The sequence below is a fragment of the Macrobrachium nipponense genome, chromosome 21, assembly GCF_015104395.2.
Source record: "Macrobrachium nipponense isolate FS-2020 chromosome 21, ASM1510439v2, whole genome shotgun sequence".
In the NCBI taxonomy this organism is placed as follows: Eukaryota; Metazoa; Arthropoda; class Malacostraca; order Decapoda; family Palaemonidae; genus Macrobrachium; species Macrobrachium nipponense.
The window spans coordinates 73,299,807-73,313,660 of NC_087212.1; the positions used below are offsets into that span (position 1 = coordinate 73,299,807).

A 13,854-nucleotide genomic window follows, 5' to 3' on the forward strand; every position below is an offset into this window, starting at 1 on the left:
GGGGCTCTAATTTCGAAACACCCAGTATATATATATATATATATATATATATATATATATATATATATATATATATATATATATAGTCTATCACATTACCGTGATTCATATACATATATCGAACTACAAATGTCCTTTAATATCTAATTCGCTCTACTCGGAATTAATATATTTTCATATATGTTTAACCGAGGGGGAATTTATTAAGCGATAATAGAATTGGCGATTGACAGACGCGAACCATCGACCTCTCACTGCCAGTCCTGGAATTGAGAGGTCGATGGTTCGCGTCTGTCGATCTCCAATTCTATTATCGTTTAATAAATTCCCCCTCGGTTAAACATATATGAAAATATATTAATTCCGAGGTAGAGCGAATTAGATATTAAAGGACATTTGTAGTTCGATATATATATATAATCTAATACATATATATATATATATATATAATATTTATATATATATATAGATATATATATATATATATATATATATATATATAATATAGTATATATTATATCTAAGAGGTGAAAAGAGGGGGAATGGCTAATAATATGTTTAAAATGTTTTATATGATAGTAAAGTCACATAGCTCTACTCGCCTAGAGACAAGAGGTGGTACGCTGCAAGTTCACATTGGAGAAAAAGGTATTTGCTGAACAAGCAACTTGACTCAGAGGTCGTTCCCCCGTTTGCGAGGCATGTACATTCGTTTGTACGCGTATTACAGGCCTACTGGTTCAGGGTACTTGTGGAAGACGCATGTGCAAAGGAGATAACGTCAAGTGGTTGCTCCGAGTGTCGGAGGAAAACGCCCATCGAAAAGGTAGGACACATTCTATAAAAACTTAGAAAAACTGCTACCTTTTGGAAAAAGAGAGAGAAGTGTGAAAATACTCTCTTTACGTAAATATTTTGAAAAGAGTGACGTGGGGGTGTCTATATAACTATTATCTTTATTACAGATGGGTCCGACTCCATGGCTGATTAGAAACGGGATTCTCTAACCTGACTAATACTAGACAAACAATAAGACACTTGTGGGTTTGGGAGTGTAACCTTAGTCAAGGGGGTAGAATGTTATCTTACTGGTTTCTTTATGGGTAGATTTAGGTGTTTATGCCATTATGACTTGTTAATCATTTTGTTCTTTGTTATAACCAATTGCTTTGGGAAATAAATAGTATTTTTTATATTTACGCAGTCTTAATAAGCCTCGTGACATCTTACAGACAGGGCACCGTTGGCAACAGGTAAGAGTTCCCAGTTTGTGTAGTTTAGGGAATAAGGAGGGTTATACACACACACACACACACACACACACACACATATATATATATATATATATATATATATATATATATATATATATATATATATATATATATTCACACATATAGGCTACATGAATGCTACTGAATTGTGTCCTGGTTAAAAAAATAAATAAGTAAAATTTAAAAAAAACGAAGACGGACCAGGGTACTCGACCTTTACCTCCCGTGTACCTGGTGTGAGCTGTGTTTCAGCTCATACGTGGGTACACAAATATTTCGCACTAAGTTTACTAAGTACTAAAATTGCTCACATACAACCTTATGGACCTAATGTGAAGAGAAAATCGTATAAAGTTAAAACAAGAATTAAAAGTAAAGATGAATTACATTTATTCAGGAATTAGTATTCGGTTATGGAATCTAAGGTTCATTCGCCATTACAGATGACCAACAATGCGGGTAAGAATAGTAATTGTAAGACTTGGGTTTACAAGCGAACTTGTTTGGATTTTGAAGAAAAGAGTTCTGGCCATGAGTAATGATTTTTGTTTTCTTTTCGACGACTTTCCAGGTTCCTCAGCGAGAACGACTGCAAATATACGGGCCACGTTTAGTAAAAGCATTGCACTTAAATCTTTAATATAAATATGAAGTCAGTCTCACTGCGAGATTCCACGTCGTATTGGAAGATCTGGTGGAAGGCAATCTTCCATGACGAGCGTCTAGCTTAATCGGACCCATATCTCATTCACCTTGATAAATGAGTTCCATTACATCTTCAAACTTCTTTACCATAGTCAGATTGCATTCTGCAATCTCTGCCTAATATGCTGGATTAAATTAAAAAGGATATTGGCCTCACCTAAACTCCTTGCATACTCTCTCTCTCTCTCTCTCTCTCTCTCTCAACAGTGGTCTTTGTACCATCATCCCGAAAGCCCCATCAGCCTCAGAAGATGAAAGATGAGGACACACTTTCATCACGAGCATCCACCTGAATTCGTCCAGAGCTGCATTAAGTTCCTTTTGGCGCGCATCGATTTTCTTTTTTTCTGTCTCGGCTACTGCCAATGAGTATTTCCCTTCGCTCTTGAAAGCTGCAAGAAATACTGAACGTGACGAGGCCGCACCAAATGCTCAAAAGTAGGTACACGCCGTGGCTGTCGCCCAAGTCGCATAAACCACCGAACCGAAGTACGAAATTGCAATGGCGCGAAGATATATGGAACAACCTGCTTTCATTTCGCCATCCCACCTCAAGGTCAAACTGATCCTGGGCCCCGTGATACTTCCAGGCCCCTGAATTTCGTCTCTGTCCTACAAATTTTCGTTCGCGTTCATCTTTCCTTTTAATGAGGATAAGCTGGTTGTTTGGAAGGCGGGAGACCCTCTCGCAGTGCCTTGTGACCCTCTCTCTCTCTCTCTCACGAGCGACATACGAGATCCTGACACAGAAGGAAAGGTTACTCTTCGTTACTGGGTTAATAACCTACGTGAAATCACTCGTTTGGTGAACCGAGGGCGGCGATGGTTACCAGCGACCTTTATTCTCCTCAGTCAGTGAGGGGAATCGCTCGAGTGTCGTCCAACGGACGAATGTTGTGATGACCCTCTTCGAACCGCAGAGGTGACGAAACGAAGGGCGAATGGGCCAAGAGATCTGCAATCAATGACAAACGCGAGAAAAAAAATGTGTCCGAGGCAGGACAGATGGCAACTACGGTTATCACCGGAGTGTCTGGCACCTTACCAGCTGTAGGGGCTGAGCTTACAGTGCCTCTCACGATCACGGCTGGAAGCGACGGACCGGGAGCAGCCGCTCTTTGATGTGCGTCTCTCTCTCGCCTTCCCTTGGATGTATCGTGTCAGTTCTTCCATTCACGATAAAGGGAAACTACAGTGAGTGTGAAGTGTCCTCTCCCTCCCTCCCTCCCTCCGTCCGCCCGTCCGTCCGTCGAGGAGGAGAAGAGGAGTTGTAAAAAAAAGGAGAAAATATAAAATTTTGTGTGTGAGAGATGGGGACGCAACAGAAAACTCTAAAACATTGTGAATAGACCTGAAACAGCTGTTCTTAAGACAGTTAGTGTTTCTCGTGCAATAATAATAGTAATGATATAGAAAAGAATATCAAATATAAGAAATGGAAAAAAGAGAAACATATAGTACTACAGCACTGAACATAAAATACAATGAAGCGATACAAATCTAAAAAAGATGCTGAAACTTATTATGATCATAAATACATTTGCTGTATTGATGTTGCTGAAATTTACGATGCGGTTCGGATACCTAATCACCATAAATCACCATTATGAGTTAATATATATTTCGCCTATGACAGTGTGTGTGTCTGGGGAGAGAGAGAGAGAGAGAGAGAGAGAGAGAGAGAGAGAGAGAGAGAGAGAGAGAGAGAGACTTCATATATGCTGGCGGTAATTAAAATGTGAATCTGTGCATGAAATAAACCATCGAATAAATGCTTCCTCACCTCCTCCTGATCCTTTCACTCCTCCTGCAATGAACCCGAAATTTATGTTTCCTATCCTTCGCTTAAACAGGTTAAAGCACACACACACACGCACTTAAACAGCCACCACACACACACACACACATATGCTTAAACAGCCACACACACACACATATGCTTAAACAGCCACACACACATATGCTTAAACAGCCACACACACACACATATGCTTAAACAGACAGACACACATATGCTTAAACAGCCACACACACATATGCTTAAACAGATAGACACACACACACATATGCTTAAACAGCCACACACACATGCTTAAACAGTCACATACACAAACACACACTTAAACAGACACACACACACGATTAAACAGCCACACATACACAAACACACATATGATTAAACAGCCACACATACACAAACGCACATATGATTAAACAGCCACAGACACGCACACGCTTAAACAGCCACACACGAGTGCGCACGCTTAAACAGCCACACACACATACACACATGCTTAAACAGCCACACACATACACACAGATGCTTAAACAGCCACATATATACACCTAAACAGACACACATGCACACACACACACTTAAACAGCCCCACACAAACACACTACATGCTAAAACAGCCACACAAACACTTAAACAGCCGCACACACACACACACATGCTTAAACAGCAACACAAAAACACACCAAACTTAAACAGCCACACACAAACACAATACACGCCTAAACAGCCACCCACACACTTAAACAGCCACACACACACGCTTGAACAGCTACATACACACGCTTAAACAGCCACACACACACACACGAGCCTAAACAGCCACATACATTCACACACACGGACTGGGACCATATGGCTTTGTCTACATCTGCTTCTAGCCCGGTACACTTGCATATGGTATGTTTGCCCATTAATTCATCGGCTACGCGACTGATCTCTTCAATTCGGTTTGTTTTGTCAGGTTTTTATTATTTATTTTTTTTTTTTTTTTTTGTGGGGGGGGGCCCGTGATGGTTACCTTTCATTCGGAAATCTCCAGCAAAACGTGAGAGCTTGCCTATCAACACCCCATTTTTTATTGGTTTGTTTTCTATAGGCAAACAAACAGACTTTATGTTTGTTCCGGGTGCATGTCGTATATAATTCTTCTGGCCACAATTGTGTACACAATCAAACGCTCCCGAGGGTCCTGCTCACAATTATATATATATATATATATATATATATATATATATATATATATAGTATATATATATATATATGTATATATATATGTATATATATATATATATGTATCATGTATATATATTATATATATACCTATATATAATATATATATATATATATAAGATATAATCTATATAGACATGTATGTACGTATATATACATATACATATGTATGTATATGTATATATATATATACGTAAATATACATATACATACATATATATATATGTATATATATGTATATATATATATGTATATAAAATTAAAAACGATTTCACTATAGCCGGGGATAACTTGAACACAAAGGGAACCTTCCTAGACAAATATATACTACGCAGGTGACAGCAGCAGACATGTCCTGTGGACTCAGTCATCAAGCGAGATCTCTCATGATGGATGAGCGCTTAGAGCAGTGGTTCTCAACCTTTTTATTACCACGGCTCCCCAAGGATTTGGTCCTTCCCTCCACGCCCCCCTTGCATCTAGGAGTGAAATTCCCTCCTAGATTCAAATGCAAATAAAAAAAAGTGAGAAAGAGACGGAGTTTCAAGGGATAGGGAGGGGGAAGGGGAGGGGGAGGTAAATAACTACAAAACATGACATGGCCAACGAGTCTAACTAGAACAGTAGACGATAGGAAATTAATCTTATTAGTTCCTCACTCTTGCTAAGAGAATAATAAGTATAATTAGAGAATATAACATTTTTCCCTAAGGTCACGCCTCCCCTGGAAATTGCTGACGTCCCACTAGGTGAGCGAGCCCCAGCGGTCGCGAACCATTGAATTAGTGCCTACGGTCACTCGTGCTCGAACCCAAAAAGGCATAAGTTCGAATCCTGATCAGGATAGGTGCCTTTGTCACTTATAAAATTCTCTTTGGGTGCAAGTTATTCCCCAGGTATGGTTAATTCAACATTAATGAATTGTTTGTGGCTCAATAACCGAGTGTATGATTGTATGTGCACACACACACAATATATATATATATATATATATATATATATATATATATATATATATATTAATATATATATAATATATATATAATAAATTGTAAAACTAGCTTTCGTCTGTTTAGCAGTCTTGTTGATGATCTGTCCTTCCAGCTGTTTTAAAATCATTTTTATCTCCCTCTCTGTTTGCACCTGGCTGTGTCTATTTGTTTTGTTTCTATTTGCAATAAACAAAAGACAAAACATACATAATTTTTTTTAACATAAAATCTGTACTGTCACCAGAATATTCTTTTTGTGTCACTTATGTTTGTACCCGGAAAATAAGCAACAAAATGTTGTGATTCTGTTTGCCAGTTGATATTGGAATCAGCCATCACAAGAAATGAAGTTTAGGAGTTCACGTCCATCTTCCTGTCTCCCTTTAAAGCCAATCATGGAGGAAAAAAAAAAAACAAAACATGAAAATCCACTTTCCGTCTCTGCAACATCGCTTATCTTCCATTCTCCTTCATGGCGTAGCCGTTTCTCAGTGAATAAGTGTACTTTTTAAGAAGAAAGTGTGTTTTATTTGAGCACGTGACTGTCTCTTGAAATAAAGCACATCATTTTTAATAAAAACCTATTTCAACATATTGTTCTTACAACAGTGAGATATATTACGTGAGTGCGTGTGTGTGCTGCCTATCCAACACGAGACGCTCCAGCGCAGGGCTGCATGCATGATATACGACTGTCCAGCTGGTTATTACCATGAGCATAATAATGCATGACCTAAGACCCGGTGTCCGTATACGAGCCTGTAAACACTCAGGCGTATAAGCATTGTTACTTCGCTAACCTCGTAACAAATACAGGGGTCCGAATCATTTTCGAGGTCCCTCTTCATCAAGGGCACGACTAACCATTAAGTCAGTCCTCGTCATAATCACTAACAGCATTTAAGTTCCGAACACACTTATCTGTGAGTTCATCTGAAGCCAAATGTTGGGCATCTGAAATTGTCCGTCTGTTATGGTTTCTTCTCTTTTTCTCCTCAGACCAAAGACAGAACTTACTAGCTTGCGTCTGTTAGTATATTTATCCCAGACTAACTATATGACAAGCCGACATGACAGTTTCTCCTGTTTAGTTACCCTAGTTTAGGTGCAAGACTAGATTGCAGTGTGTGCGCGTTGTAGGTATATGTTTATGAAAGTCTTTTGAAATGAAGACCTATAAACATGTGGGGATTCTTATACTTGTTTGTACTTTCTATCTAATCAAATTTAGCGATTTCATCCTTGTGCCTGTCTGTTATCTATCCACAACAGAATGCCAGACGCTTACAACTTCCTGCGAATGGCGAGGCAGAATGTAGTCTTCTTTACGTGTGTCTGCCAGTTGCCGAAAATCATTAAAGAATTACGCCATGAATCTGCTCATGTCTCTGTTCACCAACTGAAATCATATGTAACATTAATTTGCATGGTTCGGGAGAAGGATGAATGTTCAGGCTTCAGGGTGATATAAATGCAAAAGTTTAGACACTTTAAAGACAATGAAAGGTTGATGTCTTTGTAAATTTTCTAACCTACTACTTCATAGTATATTATTAGACTGAGTGTGTTCGTCTATGTACTAGAAACAAACACAAGACTTGTCTGGCTGTCTATGTGGCTTCTTTGCAGAAGCTATGTACAATTACTTTTATAGTTTCTCCTCTTCTCAGAAATAAGGAAAAAGAGAACAATAATACGTAAGTGCATGCTTCTACCTTCCCACTAAAAAAGTGCGAGATTTATGAAGCTATTTTTGAACAACTGAAGTAAAATGTTCAACTAATGCAAACTGATCTGCAACCCTGCAAAAAACCAAGACCTCGCTAGTAATTCTTTTGATAATACAAAAGTGTTAGTGCATTCATGTGTGCGCGCGTGTGGTCTCTACATTACACACGTATGAGATAAGACTTGTTTGAGCTCACCACCAGTCTATTTTCCATTGAACTATATAGCTAAATTTCCGTTGTTCACATCTTTCCGGTTTCACATCTCATAGAAAAATAAAGCTGGCTATTTCACGAATGCCTATCTGTGTGAATAAGTCAAAGAGAAAGACTTGTCTGCACAAAAGATGCATGTCTGTTCCAACTGGAGACGGGCATGTGAAGCCTCAATATACAGAGCCCGTCTGCAAGACTAATGCAACATCCACATTTGACGAACATATCTCGCTCTTCGGTTCTCTCCTTGGGGAAAAGGAAGTATTGCTTGTGCATGAAACGACACCTATGTAAGTCTGGTGTTTCCGTATTTGATAAAACAAATGACTGCTTTGATTCTTTGCTTCATACGAAATGTTTTGCGTTTACGTTTTCCCCTTCATCAATGGCGCTCTTTTCTGTGCGCACCTGACTGGAAACAGTCTTATTGTCTTCTTCTCGAGACAAAGGAACAATCAAAATGATGGCAATTTTGTTTGTGTCTTTGTTTCTTTGCACTCCAAAAAATATGACTTTGTCCATCTGTCTCTTCGTTCTCAAAATCTAACAACTGGAAGTAAGTGTTTAGTTTCTAATTCCTATTTCATGACTTCACAACTTCCACAACGAGATACAAATGATTTCCTTCTGCAAGCAACAGACAATATATCTGGGCGTCAGTCTCTCTGCTGTCCGTTGGAGTGGAAAGGGAAAAGAACATTTTCATATTCCATCCTCACATGTGGCTCTTCCCGCGCTGCTTTTAACACGTCTTCCATCTGTCCAGTATTCGAAGCACAAAACCTCCGGACTACTTATCATTATGCAAAACAAACATCACTGCTTCTCGTAGTGTGAGTGTGTGTGTTGCAAAGAGCACGTCTGGGTATGAATGTAATGTGATACAGCTGTGGTTTTCTTTCATTGACGTTTACTCGTAAGTAATTGAAAACGGCTGCTGCGGTCAAACGGAAAAGATATCATGTTTGTATCTGTGCATTATACTTGTGGTAGCAGTCAGTCAATTTTGGTAGGTAACATTTAGCCCACGATATATGAAAGTAAAGGACAAAATATAAAGTAAAGTAATGTTGCTCTGTAGGTGGCAACTGCCCACGTCCTGTCCCTCTCTCTTTCATGTATGGCGGTCCAGGATAATTGGATTGTGTACGTTAGCTGCGTGTAAGCACACGAGTATGTATGCCCATGTACGAACGTTTTTCAACTATGCTTTAACCCCCTCACAGCCCAGCAATGCCGAGAGCGCGGGCGGAATGTATTAGCGGCCAATCCACCTACGCCGGGTATGTATGCAAATAGTATTGTTTGGTTTTCCCAGTTCCTCGCTCTGGAAACGGCTCCGGGACCAAGAAATTGGATCCACCTTTGTTCTTCGTTTCGGGGCTCATTAAGCCCACCTTTTATGCCGGGACCCACAATGAATCCCATAGATAGGCCGCTTCTGTAAAAGGTGTCGCAATGCAACAAAGGCGCTGTCACTCCCGCACCTCATCCGGATAATTCACACCTCGGGAATCTCTCTCTGCCTCTGCTCATTAACCAGCTTTTCACCCGAGGTTTCCCTCGGGCCTTTCAAAGCTGAAACGAAGGGAGAAGAATAATTACGTTTCTGTTATTATTATTATTACTGTTATTATCATCATCATCAATGTACTGTATATGTCGAGGTGGCAGCAGCAAAAGCAAAATAGAGCGTGAGCACTACGTAATGTGACATAATACAGTATTTCAATCGACTAACTCACAAGAATTATGAATTTGCGAATTATAGCATCTGAAGTGAAACAGTTCGATATATTAATAGAAATTTACCTTATGCATACACACACACACACACACACACACAACACACACATATATATATATATATATATATATATATACTAGTGCAAATGTATTCCTGGATAGTTTTCCTACAGTGTTCAAAATCATATTTTACGTTATATCAAAGGTCAACCATTATTATTATTATAAAACGTGCACCCATTAGTAAGGAGCATGTCAAAGCGACCACAAATTTGTTAAACAAGCTTCCACAGAAAAAATTTCAATGTGTATATAAACACATACACATAAAACACACATATGTAAAAATAAAATATAAAAAATATATAAATATATATATATATATATATATATAATATAAAATATATTATATATTATATATATATATATATATATATATAATATATATATATGTGTGTGTGTGTGTGTGTGTGTGTGTGTGTGTGTGTATACGTATGTGAGTGACTTTATGGGAACTCTTAGCTCATTAAATGGCATTCAAATGGGAATAACATAGTACTGCAGCCCTGAGAGCTGATGATTGGGGAAATGAGGACGACGATGAGTCACGTATTGACAGCATATTGTACTATAATCACATCAGCAAAAAATCTGCTTGCTGACCCTTCAGCGAAAGCAGGCATGAGCCCGACTAATCTGGTACTCGTTCACACGCGCCTTAGCTTAGATTAACTGAGCACCTGCGAGCAGTAAGGTATGGAATGAAATGCAATATAGAGTTTAGGTCAGAGGCCAAGTACTCAGACCTATGTGGTCATTAGCGCTGGCAATGAGGTTGAGAGTCGAAAGGTTTGAATGGTAACAGGAGGAAAACCTCGCAGTTGCACTATGAATTGTTAGGAAAGGTTGGGTAGCAAGATGGGAGAAAGATAATATGAATGGGGGCACAGTTGTAGCTAGGGGCCGAAGGAACGCTGCAAAGAGCCTAAGCAATGCCTACAGTACACCCCGTGAGGTGCATTGATGGCACTCACCCCCTACGTGGGAACAGTAAGGTAGCGATCAAACAGGAATAGGATTTTCGTACATAAAAGAGAAATTTGTAAGACAGCGCTGTTTTGGATGAGCAACTGGCCTACTTGGCATTCGTACATCATATATACATCCAATAGAATATAATATGAAGCTGTCACATTTTGGACAAGTTAATATAACGACCTATTCATTATCAGGTGATGTAATGGGTCCGGTCAACAAACTGCCCACTGCACAGGTGCCAACTGAACTGATGAGAGATGAATCCGTCGGCCTCTTGGCTCTTTTCAACGTTGCCACAGAAAGCTCATTATCACAAACAATCCTCATTTTAGTTGTAATGATAGTCAAAATAAATGTTCATTCGTTATTTCTGTGTTAATGGGCTTTTAAAATCACGAGAGAGAGAGAGAGAGAGAGAGAGAGAGAGAGAGAGAGAGAGAGAGAGAGAGATACATCACACACAATATTCATATTTATTCGCAAGAGTAACTGCTTTGAGAGTTGTTTGTTGTTGTCAGTTCAAGTTAGCTTAGCTTCAATTTTTGGGAATTTCTTAAAGGCGAGTCATATTATTATCCCTTAGGGTATGATGCCTCAACCCCTGGGTAAAGCGCGTTACTAATGGATCTCATACTCGTAACTGCCTTCCTTTAGGAATGACCTCCCTGTACAAATGCAGCCTTAGCATTCACTAGAAACAATTATTGTTCACAACGGACAGAAGTGTTTGGTATTAAAAAAGTCCATCTGTTTTCCTTTTGTTCGGGCAGTCTAGGTCTTCACTGCAGCCTGATTTTTTTTCTTTCATCAAGAATTTATATATATATATATATATATATATATATATATATATATATATATATATATATACACACACACAAGACACACATATATGTATACTATATATATAGCTATATATTATACCGTATTTTTCATTGAAATGAAAATAAGTCGACATAAAAGTGTATAAAGATCAGAGTGTGAAGATAAGAAAAGGTACTGCAGTACGGCAGGGAAGCTGACCAGCAGAGAAGTTAGGCATAACTGTCGATCTGTTGATATTGCATCTTACAATATTTACTACCTCACTTCCTAAAGGTGATCACTGCGGGGAACAATTGTCATTGTGACATCATCAAGATTTCTCCTTTAACTCAACATCAGTTGAGGTATACTTCTGAAAAATTAAGTCATTAAACAAGAAATAGTAATCTCTTGCATTACTGTTTTATATATATATATATATATATATATATATATATATATATATATATATATATATACATACATACATACATACATACATATATATATATATATATTGTGACGAAGTGCCAAGTATCTGGTTACTACAATTACCATTCATTAACTGTTACCTCACAATAGCCAGACACCTGAAGCATCATCACAGGTACTAAACGACTGAATACTCTAAAGGCAACAGTGATCCCTTAACAACTTACCAGTATTGCAGAAAATCAGACTAAGTTCATCAAAACAGGTGTGAGGTAATCTTGTAAGTAAATAAATTAATTAAAGGGCATCACTCCATTAACAACTTTAAAAGTCTAAGTATTTCCCTGATTTCAAAAGTCTAAGTACTTCCCTGGTTCAAACTCACTTCAAGTAAATTGAAGGAAAACAGATCAATTACCACTCTATGTTTCTACCTAAACTAATTATAATCAAATACTGGTGTAAAATAAAGAAAACATTTATAAAGATTCTAAATACAAAAATTTATTATTAAACCCAAAATTTATAAGTGAAATACACAATATCAGGGAAAGTTACAGTTACTTGAAAACAAAGCTAAGTTTAATTAATTCTTGAATCAATTAAGTAAAATTAAATCAAAATTAATTTATCACAAAATTCAAGAAAATTAATTCAATCAAAATTCAAAAGTGTTAGGCAAAATTAAAATTTGGAAATTATTTCACAAGTGCTAAACAACAATGAAACTTGAAAAGAATTCTAAGTAAATGCAAATTAATTCACAAGTGTTAAATTCAATTAAATGTGCAACGATTAAGCAATGAAAATAACTAAGTTAATTCAATTGTGAATGCAAATGAAAACACAGAGAAATGTGGAAAACACCAAAATTGTAAAAAGTACTAATCACACAGAATTTAAAATAAAAACACACACTTCAATAAGAAAATGGATAAATGCACCAAAAACAAACATTTCGATAAGAAAATGGATAAATTCACTTCAAATGAAACAAACACAAAACACAAAAATTTGCAATGTGTAAAAACTGAAATTATTTAACTCAAACCATTGTAATTATTAGTTATTAGTTTTTACCAAACCATCGCAACCATTAGTTATTAGTTGCAACTAATAAAAATATAACACACTTTACCTTGCTGCAGCTTGTTTCACAGTTTCACAAAAACAGGCGCCGTTACACACACAATGTTTGTTCAGATTCCAAAAACACTAAATAACACTAAATAAACTCTAAGAAATATCAAATCTGAAATCTACAAGTTACAAGTGACCAATTTACGTTATGTTAATATCAATTATGGGGGGAGAGAGAGAGAGAGAGAGAGAGAGAGAGAGAGAGAGAGAGAGAGAGAGAGAGAGAGAGAGAGAGAGAGAGAGAGAGAGAGAGAGAGAGAGAGAGAGGAGGTCTGAACGCTTTGCGGTTCTAAGTTGCAATGAAAACCTCTTCTTTGTATGGGTACTTCAAGAGCCTGACGGGTTCAAAATGTTTTGAGCATGCGAAAGATGATGCAATGCTTCTAGAAGCTTCTAAAATGACGCAACTTAAAAAATAAAAAAAATCACGAAATCTGCACGTGGTTTCGGCAAAGACGGATGCGTATGAAACCAGTCTGCTCAACAAAACACGACTCGATCGAGATAGACTCGAGCAAAAGTCCCTATCAGACGTGATGACAGAATTCACAAAACACAACGAAGACCTCGAGGTCTCGAATCAAACGTGTTGACAGGTTAGGAAAGCAAAGCAGAAACTTCGGGGTCTCTTATCGCAAGGCATTGACATAATAGGGAAACAACTCTAGCTTCGAACAGGCAAGGATAATCTCTCTCTTTCTTTACATTCTACGTTATATACTTTTAAATTATGTTATGCAAAATCTGAACAC

The 13,854-nt window shown here is 37.7% G+C and overlaps 1 protein-coding gene across 5 annotated transcripts in view; it reads left to right on the forward strand.

Annotated features, from left to right (window-relative positions):
• The first annotated feature begins 3,018 nt into the window (after nt 1-3,018).
• Nucleotides 3,019-13,854, forward strand: part of LOC135198169 (ficolin-2-like) — a 156,002-nt gene continuing 145,166 nt past the window's right edge. For 3 of the 5 annotated variants that reach the window (XM_064225683.1, XM_064225687.1, XM_064225688.1), the window contains exon 1: nt 3,019-3,173. The gene's annotated coding sequence lies outside the window, so the exon portion shown is untranslated. Of the gene's footprint in view, nt 3,174-7,669; nt 7,697-13,854 lie in introns of all 5 variants that reach the window. The other 2 variants (XM_064225684.1, XM_064225686.1) reach the window with 2 other exon arrangements.